General features: G+C 36.9%; 2 non-coding genes across 2 annotated transcripts; both read left to right on the forward strand.

Annotated features, from left to right (window-relative positions):
* Positions 1–298: 298 nt before the first annotated feature.
* TRNAC-GCA (transfer RNA cysteine (anticodon GCA)) lies at positions 299–370 on the forward strand. Its single transcript has one exon. It is a non-coding gene; the product is annotated as a tRNA-Cys (tRNA).
* Positions 371–3,111: 2,741 nt separating this feature from the next.
* On the forward strand, positions 3,112–3,183 carry TRNAC-ACA (transfer RNA cysteine (anticodon ACA)). Its single transcript has one exon. It is a non-coding gene; the product is annotated as a tRNA-Cys (tRNA).
* Positions 3,184–14,337: the final 11,154 nt, after the last annotated feature.

The following is a 14,337-nucleotide window of genomic DNA, read 5'->3' on the forward strand; positions in this document are numbered from 1 at the left end:
ACCCTTCAGATGTTTGCCAACCTGATAAGAGCAAAATGATATCCCTTGTTTTATTTTGCATTTCTCTGATTACTGAAGATTTAGAGCATATCTTGATATACTTGATGTAGTCATTTGTTTCCCTCTTCTATGAATTGCTACTTCTTTTTCTTTTGCTCATTTTTCTACTAGAGTATCATTTTCTTATTTATTTGATGGAGTTTCTTGTTAGTTTGACATTGGAAGTATTTTCTCCCAGTCTATCATCTGACTGCTTACTTTGTCCATATTTTCTTTATTGGAGAGGAATTATGCAGCTTCCCAGGTGGCTCAGTTGGTAAAGAATCTGCCTGCAATGCAGGAGACCCAGGTTCAATCCCTGGATTGGGAAGATCCCCTGAAGAAGGAAATGGCAACCCACTCCAGCCTGAGAAATCCCATAGACATACGAGCCTGGTGGGCCATAGTCCAGGGGATCATAAGAGTTGGACACGACTTAGCAACTAAATTACCACCACCCTTAATTTTTACATAGTCAAGTTCCTCTTTTTCTTTTCTTTTTTTTTGCTTTGGAGCTTTATTTATGAGTCTCATTCCCTTTGGCCACAAATAAATATCCAGTATTATCTTCCATTAATTTTATAACTTCATCTTTCACATTTAATTCTTTCATGCATCTGGAAACCACTTTCGAACATGGTTATTAAGTAGAATCCCAGTTTTCTTTTTCTCCATAAAGTGAGTTAGTTTACTCAATATGATCTGCTAAACAATGCATCCCTTTCCATTGATTTCTAGTGCCACTTTGATCACATATTAAATTCTCATATATACAAGGTCAGTCTCTGAGTTCTCTGTTCCATTCCATTGATCTGTTTGTTCTTATACCAGTATCACATATGTTTTTCTTGTTGTGGCTTTGTGCTGTGTCTTAATATCTGAATAGATAAATCCCCTCTTAGTTCTTCCTTTTAAAAATTGATTTAGGTATTTGCAGAAGGTTATTTTCCATAGTAAATTTAAAATAAAGTTTTTGAGTGCCTCAAAAATCCAGATTAATTCTGGATTTGAGTTACATGTAGTAATGATGAATATAAACAATTATTTCATGTCAATTAAAAAATTGATTTCAATTAACTTGGAGGTGACAGAATAATAAAATCTAGTTATTCAATCTAAGATCATGGAATGTCTCATTTATTTGGATCTTCTTTTCTATCCTTTAATAGAACTTTAAAACTTTTTCCCACATAGGTATATATTTGAGGTTATGTTCATTCCTGTATGCATTAGAGCAGAAATCAGCATTTTTTTTTTTTCTGTAATGGGTCAGATAGTAAATATCTTAGGCTTTGCAGGTCATACAGTCTCTGTTCAAACTCACTTCTGTCATTGTTGCGTGAAAGCAGCCATAGACTGTTGTATCTGTGCTTCAAAAAAAAAATTATTTACAAAAACAGGTTGTTGGCTGGATTATCCCAAAGGTCATAATTTGTCAACAGCAACTTTGCAGGTATTTATTTTTTGGTTGGTTGGTTGCATATTTTTTGTATTTTATTTTTGAGTTTATTTTTGCTTTCTTTCTTTCTTCTTTCTTTGCTATTATAGGGCTTCCCTGGTGGCTCAGGTGGTAAAGAATCTCCCTGCAATGTGGGAGACCTGGGTTCAATCCCTGGGTTGGGAAGATCCCCCTGGAGAAGGGGATGGCAACCCACTCTAGTATTCTGGCCTGGAGAATTCCATGGACTGTATAGTCCATGGGGTCACAAAGAGTCAGACACGACTGAGTGACTTTCACTTTCACTTTGCTATTATAAGTGGTATCTTTTTAAAAACCATCATTTCTAGGCCCTTGCTGCTAGTGTACACAAATGCCATTAATTTCATAAGTTGATCTTGTGTTTGCCCAGCTTGTTTCTTGATTTTATTAGTTTTTCTAGGTTGATTTGATATCATCTGCAGATAATGATAGCTTTATTGCTTGCCTTCCAATTTTTATAAACTTAGTTTGTTTTTCTTTCTTATAACTTTGTACGTCCCAGTACTATATTCAATAGTAGTCATGATAGAGGTATTCTTGCCTCATTCCTGATAATAAAAATTTCTCCAAGATTTCTCAATTAAATGTAATTATTTGCTCTAGAAATTTGATGTATAATCTTTCCCATAATAAAGAAAATTCTTTTTTATTCCTAGTTTTTGAAGACTTAATCATAAAAAGGTCTTGCTTCATTAAATGCATTTTCTGCATCAATTGAGAGAATAATATTCTTTTCCTCCATTACAATTTTGGCATCTACATTCATACATGAGAGATCTATAAATAATATTTCTTTTTCTATATTGTCCATGTCCAGTTTTGGAAACCAGAGTTCATTAGTCTAACAACATAAAATAGACTTATTTTCTATCTTCCAGAACAACTTATCTAAGGTAAAAATTAACTATTCGTTTAAGATTTAGTAGAAATTACCTGTAAAAACATATGGTCCTGGAAAGTAAAAAGGAGTTTTTAATTGTCATGAATTTTTTTTGATGCTTCCTGTCCTTTTTCATCAGCTTCTTAGGTATATTTTAGCATTTAAATTTTTTTTTCCAGAAAAGAATCTAGTCATCTAGGTTTTCAAATTTAATTACTTAGAGTTATTCATTATGCTCATTTATTATTTTTAGTCTCTATTTTATTCATAGTTTTAAGACTCCTTGACTTGAAAGGAGCTCATTTCAACATTTCTTGTTTCTTGATAAATGTATTAAAAGTTATAAATTTCCCTCTATGTGAGGACGTTGCTCTGTGTCCCACAAAATTTGACAAGTAGTGTTTTAATTGTAATTCACTTGAATTTCATTTTAATACTTTACTTCTTAATCAGAGGGGGGTTTAGTAGACTATTCAGTTTCTAATCTCATAGGAATTTTTAGCAATTCTTTAATTTTATGTTCTCATTTTATTACATTACTGTAGGAGACTATAGGTTTTTCGTATTGATACTTTGGAATTTAGTGAGGCTTCCTTTGTGGCCTATTGCATCAGTTTTTGAAAATATACTCAAAAAGAATGTGTTGATTTGGATTTAATTAATATCTAATGGCTAAAGATTATTAATTCGTATATTTAGACCTTCCATGACTTCCCTGGTGGCTCACATGGTAAAGCGTCTGCCTACAATGCAGGAGACCCAGGTTCGATCCCTGGGTGGGGAAGATCTCCTGGAGAAGGAAATGGCACCCCACTCCAGTATTCTTGCCTGGAAAATCCCGTGGATGGAGGAACCTGGTAGGCTAGAGTCCATGGGGTTGCAGAGAGTCGGACACAACTGAACAACTTCACTTTCACTTTCAGACCTTCTATGTCTCAGTTTGTTCTTGATTTCTTGATCTGTCAGTCTTAGAAAGAGGTGGATTTAAACATCTAAATAAGTTATTGTTGAATAATTAATTTTCCCCATATTATGAATAGTTGCTTTATATATTTTGAAGTTACATTGTTAGATACATACATATTCATGATTCCTTTTCCTTTCTGATTCTATTATAACTTTTGCTTGTATACAAAGACCTGTTTATCCCTTATATTTTTGGTTTAATTCTATTTTATCAGATATTAAGATGCTATCCCAGATTCTGTTGGCTTGTATCTGTTCATTACATCTTTTCATTCTTTTTATTTTCCATCTTTCTGTATCCTTTTGTTTTGTTTGTTGTAGGTAGATTGTATATTGTTTAACCTTATTTTTAAACTCAATTTAATGTTCTCTGGCTTTTAACAGTGAGTTTAGAACACTTAAATTTATTAGTTACTCATATCAATACTTCTGCTCATATTTTATGTTAGCCATTTATTGTCTTTCTTTTCTTTTTTCCTGTTTCTCCTTTCCTGCTTACCAATGTAAGTCAGTGTAACTGTCACACAACCCTTAATATTTGGCCAAGCAAGTCTTAAAATGAATATAAAAGATAGCTTCAGGGAGTTTTTGATTCTTGACAAGGTGGAGAACTAACAGAGGTTGCTAGCTCCCCTCTCTCAGAATCAACCATGGAGAAACTTCACAAGTGAGGGGAAAAGAGGGAACCAAGGAATTAACAACAATGAATAAAAAACTCTTCAGACTTTTGGGAAGCCATAGAAAGTCATGAATTTGTGCCTCTAGGGATAGTGGCAGTCTGGGGCAATGGACAGACAAACACAGCAGGAATTAGATAGATGAAGGGAGAGCCTTTAAGTTCTCCTCTTACCCTTTCCCCACATTCTTTCAACATGATCATGTCCCTTCACGTAGAAAGGGAGAGATAGCCTAGAATGCCAGTGTCAGCAAGGTTCTCTCAAGGTAGCACAAAAGCATCCTTGCAGAAGGAGTTGATAAAGAGGTATAGTTTGTCCTGGGCCACACCGGCAGTCACTTCTCCCCTATTACTGTCTGAATTCCCAGAGCTGATAGATTACAATTTAAGGAGACCACCACCTCACAATGTGGCTTCTTCAAGTATTTATAGAAATGATTTAGAAGGATTATAAGAGTTGCCTGTGGCATAGCAGCAAATGAAGGTGGTTCTGTGGTTTCTGAGGTATTCCAGACTTGGATTAATCTACTTGTCTTTCCTTAAAAATCATCATGCAGGATATAAACAACTACAGCCTGAAATTCATCCATTCCAAAATTATATTACTAGAGAGAGTAGCTGGTACCCAAGGAACAGGACCATGCTAGCCAAAAGAATTTTATCTCTGAGTAATACAACATCTACCAAAAAAGCAAATTAAATAATGCATACCACATGAAACAAAGTTACTGGAACAGATGGCATATTAAATACCCTCAAAGAGATAAGGAAGGTTATTTGAATCATGAAGCAGTAAAAGGAGGATTTCAAAAGAACCAAGTGAAAATGTAGAGTATCAAAAATATAATCATAGCAATAAAGATCTTAATAGCTAAGATACATACGTAGCCAAAGACCCAGCCAAAGACCACATTACTATGCTAGAAATCTGATTGGAGTGCTTTGCCATAAAACAATAGGAAAGGATAAGAAAAAATAAATTGTAAAATAAAAGCCAAGTGATATAGAGGTTTATAATGACAAATTCTTGATAATAGGAGTCTCACAATGAAAGGGATAATGTATGTGGAAGCAGCAACTACAGCCTGCAGGACGAATCCAGCCAGTATTTTGTAAAGTTTTACTGGAGTACAGCCACACCCATTAAAATTTTCTCTGGCTGCTTTCATGCTACCATGGCCAATTAAGTTGTTGCTGCAGAGAACATAAGGCCCACAAAGCCTGACATATTTACTATCTGGCCCTTTACGGAAAAGTTGGCTGATCCCTGCTATAACATGTGTAGAAATAGGTGGAATGAGACAGGGTAACCATAATAAGCATTCCCATTCAGAATTAGGTAGTAACAAATATGTGACATTCACTGGTCCATAGCAGTCCTAAAACCCCTGGGACCATGTGGATTGCCTGCTTCAGACATCTTCATGGCAGGGAATGGATTTCAGTCTCATCTAAATTTTAAAGGTAGCATGAACAGCTCATATAATGTAGTAGTTATTTTAAGAGACATCTCTGTGGCATCTGACTTCATAATCAAGGAAACTAGATGGCCAAATTATCTAAGTGGTTCTGAAGCTGCTACATGCTTGAATACTCAATGAGGATGATGGGTGTGAGGCAGATAAGCTTGAAAAGAGACAAGGACTAGGAGAAAGAGAGGGGGCTCTAGAAGAAAAGTATGGTAGGAAACAAAAACAGAGGCAGAATATGCAAGGGAACTAGAAGTGAATAGTTTCCTTCTGATGATACGGGGGAGGAACTTGAAAGCAGACATGGTACCAGTAGATTCTGGACTGTTCCATACAGGCTTTCATGAAATATGCAGTAGATATCTTGTGGCTCTCAGTTCCTTACCCTGATAATTACAGGAGCCCTCTGTCCCACACTCCACCTCAAAAGCTCTTGGACATAAAGAAAAACCTGCCACCACCTCCACCCTAAAACATATGCTCTCATCTCAGTTTTTCACCTACATTGTTGTTGTTGTTCAGTGGCTAAGTCATGTCCAACTCTTTGCAACCCCATGAACTGCAGCACACCAGGCTTCCCTGTCCTTCACTATCTCCCAGAGTTTGCTCAAACTCATGTCCATTGAGTTGGTGATGCCATCCAACCATCTCATCCTCTGTCATCACCTTCTCTTCCTGCCCTCAATCTTTCCCAACATCAGGGTCTTTTCCAGTGAGTTGGCTCTTTGCATCAGGTGGCCACAGTATAGGAGCTTCAGCTTCAGCATTAGTTCTTCCAATGAATTTTCAGAGTTGATTTCCTTTAGGATTGACTGGTTTGATCTCCTTGCAGTCCAAGGGACTCTCAAACATCTTCTACAGAACCACAATTCGAAAGCATCAATTCTTTGGTGCTCAGCCTTCTTTATGGTCCAACTCTCACATCTGTACATCAGATCACCTGCACTGAGACTCACAAAACCAGAAATTCATTACTAACTCCCGAATATTCAGAGTCCTAGCTGTCTAAACTGGTGAGTTTGTCTTGTTTTTGCTTTATCTATACAATGCTCTTTAAATAACTATTCGTCACTGAATTATTTATTCAACTATTCAGAACACACAACCGCCCCATTCATAAGCATTTGAGACTACAGAGATGACAATAAGCCATCTTGAAAGATGGCTTTCAAAATTCTAGCTCCTTAAATATGTGATTCAGACTAACAATAAAATACAAAGCTCTACATTTGGGCACAAGTCTGGTAAGCTTTGGAAGTTTCAGGAAAGAGTCAAGAAACAATGAAAAACTCTCATACTTTCCCTAAAAAGAATAAATCAATGTAAGATCAGAAGCGTTTCCAAATCAGCTGAAATTTCCCTTTTTTTCTGATTAAAGGACCAGTTACCTTCAATCAATTTTGATGCCTTGGCACTTTCTGGGTGTGAAAGAAGAGAAAGGAAATGGAAAGACAATGTCAATTAACTGCTTCACACTTGCAGATGAACTCTCACTACACTTGTAGGGCTTCTCTGTTTTCTTCTAATGGCTTCCAGAATTATCCAGACTCCTAGAAGTGTGTTCAAGACTTTGGCTCTCTACAAATTCCTCTCAGATCCCAAATAAAGGAAGTCCAACTTCCACAGAATTCTTGCTGAGATTAATTCTGCCTTCAAGGGGGTGAATGTGTGTGCTTTCAAGAAAGGGAAAGGGAATAGTAAATTGTGAGGGAAGTTCCGAACCCCCAAAAGCAATGTACATGAAACTAAGAAATCAGTGTAGCATCCTACAGAAACACTGGGGATACCATTCTTTTTCTTTCTGCTGCTCTTATAAGCTGACTACAGAAGCAGCCAGAATTAATTCTGAGTTTCCAAGTGGAAACAGTATTATGCCAGAGAATCACAATAGCATCCCAAATTGGAATCAGTTAAATTATTGGTTTCAGAAAAATATGTGTTTGTCTGCATTTTTTTTTCAGCGTAAGTGTTTAGTAACCTAGGGTCTGAAAGGATTCTTCCACATGTCACTGTAAAAAGAATCAACCATTTTATTTTCAGAGCCAAGTCAAAAAAAAGGGGGGGGAATCTTTCAAGCAATTCTTACCTATAGGTCCCCACAGTTTTGAAGTATTACTTTATGTGCATTATTTATGATGTAAAAATTTCCACCAAAGGCTGTTTTTACTTTAAGGAGGAAGATGAGTGCTTACTCTCAGTTTAGGATGGATTTTCGCTGCAGTTATAGCTAACTTGTGGAGATTTTGTCCTCTGGCTGAGCTGACATGCTGACTCATTTCACTAACAGTGTCTTAAGCCAGCACCATTTCCCGCTGTGACTGAGGCCCTGGAGTTGCTGTGTGTTCTCTCTCTGTGCTTCTTCCTCTATCTCTCCAGACCCTGAAGAGCCAGCAAGAATTCACCCATGGCACAGTAAGTTAACGAGATAGTCAAGCAAAGTTCAAAGCAAGTTTTCCCACCCACAGCTGGCAGTCAGCCACTCCATTTTCTGCCAGCACTCAAAGTTGGCTTCTCAGAAAATCTATTCCAAAGCTGGCACTTTATCTCAGGAGATTTTAGTCAAAGCATTTGGCACATCAGATTGTCTAAAACACAAGGTTAAGAGCTCAAAATAGCCGCTCTATTCTAAGACTGTCTTAAATTAGTGAACATAATTATTAAAAGATTCTGCTACAATTGGACATGAAAACCATACCCTTCCACGAGGTAGCTAGGCAAGACTGCTTTTCCTCCTGATAAATGAACAAGTATTTAATGAGCATGCACACTGTTTGTCCGCTGTGGGAATACAAACAAAAACAAGACATAGGCATCCCCGTCAAAGAGCTTAAAATTTAATTAGAGAAACAAGACATAAACACATGAAAACAAAAACAGTTTACAAAATTAGAGCACAAGGTTTAGATTGCAGCAGCATTAATAACTCCGGATGCTCAGTGCCCAGTTTGCAGAATGTGAAAACATTACCCTTGTTTAAGACATTTGTTGAAATATAATATATACACAGAAAAGTGCACATATCATAAGTATATAGCTCCAAGAATTTGTATAAATTGAACACACCAGGTAACCAACACCCAGTTCAAGAATAAGAGCATTACCAGCATCCTGGAAGCCCCTCCTTGGCCCCTTTGCCAGTCAGTCAGTAGTCTTCTCCAATGGTAATCTTATCTTGACTCATATCACCATAGATTTGTTTTGCCTGTCTTGATATAAATGGAATTATGTGCTTCGTATTCTTTTGTGCCTGGCTTCTTTCACTCAACATTGTTTGAAAGAGTTACACATACGTTGTACAGAGTTGCAGTTCATTCTCATTGCTGTAGAGAATTCCCTTTAGTATATATTACAAAATGTATTTATCCATTTCCCAGTTGATGGGCATCTGGATATGATGAGTGGTATTATGAACATTTAAGTTCATGACTTTTGGTGAACACATGTATACCTTTCTGTTGGGACTATACCTATGTGTGGGGTTGCTGGCTTATTGGGTGGGCATATGCTCAGCTTTAGAAGATATCACCCAACTGATTTCCAAAGCAGTTGTGCCATTTGACCCTACCTCCAACAGTTTATGAATGGTTGGCCACCCCACATCCTTGACAACATATTTTCACAGGACAAGCTATTGACAACACACCGATAGGATAGAGCATGGCTTTGAGCAGAAGCTAACAGGGATTTAATGTACAGCCTCCAGATGTGAAGGTTGTTCAATTGTGTCCAACTCATTGTGACCCCAAGGACTATACAGTCCATGGAATTCCCCAGGCCAGAATACTGGAGTGGGTAGCCTTTCCCTTCTCCAGGGGATCTTCCCAACCCAGGGATCAGACCCAGGTCTCCCGCATCGCAGGTGGATTCTTTACCAGCTGAGCCAAGGGAAACCCGATAGCTAAGATCTGAAAGATCTCTTCCTTCAAAGAGAACACCCTAGAGCTGTGAGGACTCAAGTCTGACCCCAGAAGCACAGTCCCCCTCCTTACCCCCATACCCGATCTTGTCTTGTCATGAGACACATGCACATACTCAATCTTCTCCATTACAAAATAAATTGCCTTAGTTTTCCTAAAGCGAATAAACAAATGTACATATCCTTTAACACAGAGATCAGATTGAAGTATAAATTCTTTCTGGGAACACATCTCAACCATTCTAATGCTTTCCTTCTTGTTTTCCCCTTAATATACCAGAGAGAAAATTCTGCTCCCCACCAAAATTGGAGCCAGTGTAAATAACTTGTAGAGCCATAGATTAAGTAGTCAAATGTCTACTTATAGTATTGAACTTTTTAATCAATATTTTTATTGATTAAATAAAATAAATTAGTGTGTTAATTTCTGCTGTATAGCAAAATGATTCAGTTATATATATATATATATATTCAGTTATATATATAATATACACATATATTATATGTATATGTACCTTCTTTTTTTTAAGGGGCTTCCCTCATTGCTCAGTTGGTAAAGAATCCTCCTGCAATGCAGGAGACCCTGGTTCAATTCCTGGGTCGGGAAGATCCATTGCAGAAGGGATAGGGTACCCACTCCAGTATTCTTGGGCTTCCTTGGTGGCTCAGCTGGTAAAGAATCCACCCGCAATGCGGGAGACCTGGGTTCGATCCCTGGATTGGGAAGATCCTTGGGAGAAGGGAAAGGCTACCCACTTCAGTATTCTGGCCTAGAGAATTCCATGGACTGTATAGTCCATGGGGTCGCAAAGAGTCAGACACAACTGAGCGACTTTCACATCTGAAGGCTGTGCCTTAAATCCCTGTCCATGGGGTTGCAAAGAGTCAGACTTTTTTTTTTAATGTTCTTTTCTGTTATGGTTTATCATAGGATATCAAATATAGTTCTCTGGACTATACAGTAAAACCTTGTTTCTTATCCATTCCATACATAAAAGCATACATCTGCTAACCTCAACCTCCCACTCCATCCCTCCCTCAACCCCCTTCCCCTTGGCAACCACAGTCTGTTCTCTGTGTCCATGATTCTGTTTCATAGGTAGGTTCACTTGTATCATATTTTAGATTCCACATCAAGGTGATATCATATGGTATTTGTCTTTCTTTTCCTGACTTACTGTCTTTAGGTCCATCCATGTTGCTGCAACTGGCATTATTTTGCTCTTTTCTGAGATTGAGTAGTATTCCATTGTAAATGTGTACCACATCTTCTTTATCCATTCACCCGTCAGTGGACATTTAAATTGTTTCCATGTCTTGGCTGTTGTGAATAGTGTTGCTATGAACATAGGGGTGCATGTTTTCAAATTATACTTTTGTCTGGGTATATGCCCAGAAGTGGGATTGCTGGATCATATGGTAATTGTATTTGTACTTTCCTAAGGAACCTCCATACTGTTTTCAACTGTGGCTGCACTAACTTACTATAATATTGTACTTTTAAATTTTCACACATATGTATAATATCACAAATTAAATAAAGCCATGTATTGTTAAAATAGTGCTTTTTTCCAAAGTCATGGGTCAGGAAACATCTTATTCATCTTGGACAGGTTTCTATAGCTATGCCTCAATGTCTTCATGGTCACTATAGTTATTTTTAACAGCATCAGCTTCAATTCATTCTGAGCTGTTGACATATAGCATCTTTTGATTTCATATATGATGAGAGTGTTGGGAATTCTATCTAAAATTAAAGCATTCCTTTGTGCACTTTTAAAAAAATTTGTTTATGTTATGGGTATTATAATCACCATCTCTTCAATGGAGCATCTTAATATATTGCTCTAAAAAGCAATGACTAAAAAAAAAAAAATAAAATAAAATAAAATAAAAATAAAAATAAAAAGCAATGACTAAAAGATTTGTTTACAATATCAAATGATACAGTGGAGTCATGACCTCAGTTATAATTACTAAATCTGTTTTATTTCTTTTCTTTCATTTTACCTAATCTTTAAAGAGACCTGTATAAACTTCCCGAATTAATATTGATTCAGGTTGTTTTAATGTTCCTCCCCAAATGGTACTTTTCATTCAAACAAAATTAATCGGACTTTAAAAAGACTCAAATGGGTGACAATTCCTACTTTCCTGGAGAGAACTTCACCTCTGAGTTTGCTCTCCCTGGCTGAATCAGAATCCACGATGTTACTGAACCACACTTTTTTAAAAAATTAACTTTTCACTTAAATTGGTCTTTACCCTCTCCACTCTCCAATTCCCCAAACTCTCCCCCATCTCTAGAACTAACATCTGTATATTTGCCTCTTTGCACAGACACCCTTCTCAACCTTGAAGTTATTGGCTAGATACCAAAGAAATAACAAAAATAATAGTAGAGAATAACACTTACACCCACGTGTTAGGCACCATGCCATACCCTGTAATCCTTGCAACAGTAATGCACTAAATTACTATCTCCATTTTATTTAACTTTGTTAACTTATTTAACAAATTAAGTAATTTGTCCAAGGCCATAGGCCTATTACATTGTATGTATTAACTAGATCTACTTCCAAAGCTTATATTCTATCATCTTCTGCAGTTGCATTTTTAGACAAGATACTGTGATGATAACATATTAAATTCATTCTATAAACCAAAGTGTGCAGAATACATCACAGATTGAAGTGCAAATTATGGGAGACAGTTTTCCACAAGGGAAGTACTCTATGTCTTGCTAATTCTGTACTCGGTGAGATACAGACAGATTTCCAGAGCCTGGACACTGTGAGCAGGCCAAACTTACGTTTCTCCTGAGCAGTGAGCCTATCATGGCCCCAAGATAATTTTGGAAAATCCACATGTAAAGTGTCAGCTATGTGTGCACAATGGCTAAGCACTTATACAGAACTGCTGCAGACTTCTGTTCAAAGAGCCAGAGTTCCTAATGAAACAGCATTTGAAGAACTTACAAATTACGAAAGCAGAAAAGTTAGAAAAATGATGCCCTTCTAAATCTGTTGCATCTCCTCATCAGAACTCCTAAAACCTAGAAAGGAAAGGCTAAGAGGCATATGGGGTTGAAGTGAAGAGCAAAGGCTTCAGAGTTAGAAACCTGACCCTGCCACTGACTGCCCAGCACTGCACAGAGCACTTATCTTCTTCAAGTCTGTAAGATGTAAAATAACAACTATAATATAATAATACATATAGGAGTCAGGAGGGGCACCACCTATGCCTGCAAAATACAGGAATTTTATTTTTATGTGCATGAGGGAAATCATTTAAAAAATGATGAGATGATGATGATTTCAATTCTATTTTATAAACATCTTCAACCCAAGCTTAAGGGACTGGAATATCCCTTCTCACTGCATTTAAAGTATCTAACGTTAGGCCAGGAAAATGGGAGGAGGGAGGAAGAAACTTAGGGAATGTGAGGGCAGAACATCCCCATTTTTTCCCCATACTCCTTGTCTCTGAGTTTGTTTTGCCACACAGTAACACTCCTCTCAGCCCACTCAATGCCAAGACTCACATCACCATCTGAAGTAACATCTTCAAGATGAAAGCAAAAACAGATAAAAGGATGCCAGTGATGTCTCAATTCAAGCCATGGGAAATGCAGCTAAATTTGTCATTCTTCCCATCCCATGTGAACAAAACTGCCTTGTACCTGCCACACAGTAGCTCTATAACTAGTACACAGATTGGGAAAAAAGAACATCTGATTTTAATTCTTAATCATCTTGAATGATGCTAGACCTATTTTTGCCAGCTTTTTAGAACTTTCTATTATGGGAATTTTAAAATAAAGTTAAAAGGGACTCCCCTTGTACCCATAACCCAGTTGAAAAAGTTATCAACTCATTGCCAAGTGCATTTCTTACATGCTCCTATCCACTTCCCCCCTCCTTTTAGTTTATTTTGAAACAAATCCTAGATCTCAGACCATTTTAACCTTAGGCATTTCAGCAGGTGACTCTAAATAGTGATTCTTTTTCTAAGGCATAACCATATTATTATCATTCCCACCAAAAAGTTAATAATTACTCCTTAATAACATTAAATATCCAATAAGTGTTCAAATTCCCCTAATCTCATACTCTTTACACTTTGTGTTAGAATCAAAATAAGATCCAAATCTTGCAGTTAGTAAATTAGTAGATGTCTCTTAAGACTCTCTCAATCTTTACATTTGAAAGTGCCCTCTCTCTCACTCTCTCTCATTGTCCAATTGAGAAAAGCTTGTTCCTTGCCCTTAAAGCCTGACCGTCTAGATTTTGCTAATTGCATCCCTATGGTATCATTTAATATGATCCTCTGTTCCCTATAAATTGATAGCTTAGTCTAGAGGCTTGATCAGATTCTACTTTGGTATTTTAACAAGAAAAACTTTATATATGGTATTTTGCACTTTCACAAGGAAGCATATATCTAGTTGCATCTCTCTCTTTTTGATGTGGTATCCATTGATGATCATTGTCCAGATTCAGTTTCTTTTTAAAATAAGCTTTAACTATAGTTTATTCCAATGTTTTTTTTTTTTTTGTAAATTAGATTTGACTTGATTAGGTGCTAGTCATCTTGGGCAGAGATATAGCCATTTTAAAAAAGAGACTTATTTCATTCTTCTTTATGCCCTCAGTGGTGAGAGCATGGTGCCTGTGCCCTCACAGGCGCTCCAAAACTGTTAACCAGATTAAATTGGAAAACCAATATTTCCTCTAAAATGTAATTTATGCAAAGAGGTGCATGCTTTTTTCCTCTCATCATTAGTTCTTATAGAGTCAAGGACCTCACCACTACCCTAACACCTAGGCTGCCTATTTCTTCTAATTTAGTCATCAAATTCTCCTCATACACATAAAGAAGAAATTGCTATGCCTGGAATTGAGTGGCTGC

This window comes from Giraffa tippelskirchi, chromosome X, assembly GCF_054371585.1.
Source record: "Giraffa tippelskirchi isolate mGirTip1 chromosome X, T2T-mGirTip1v1.2.pri, whole genome shotgun sequence".
In the NCBI taxonomy this organism is placed as follows: Eukaryota; Metazoa; Chordata; class Mammalia; order Artiodactyla; family Giraffidae; genus Giraffa; species Giraffa tippelskirchi.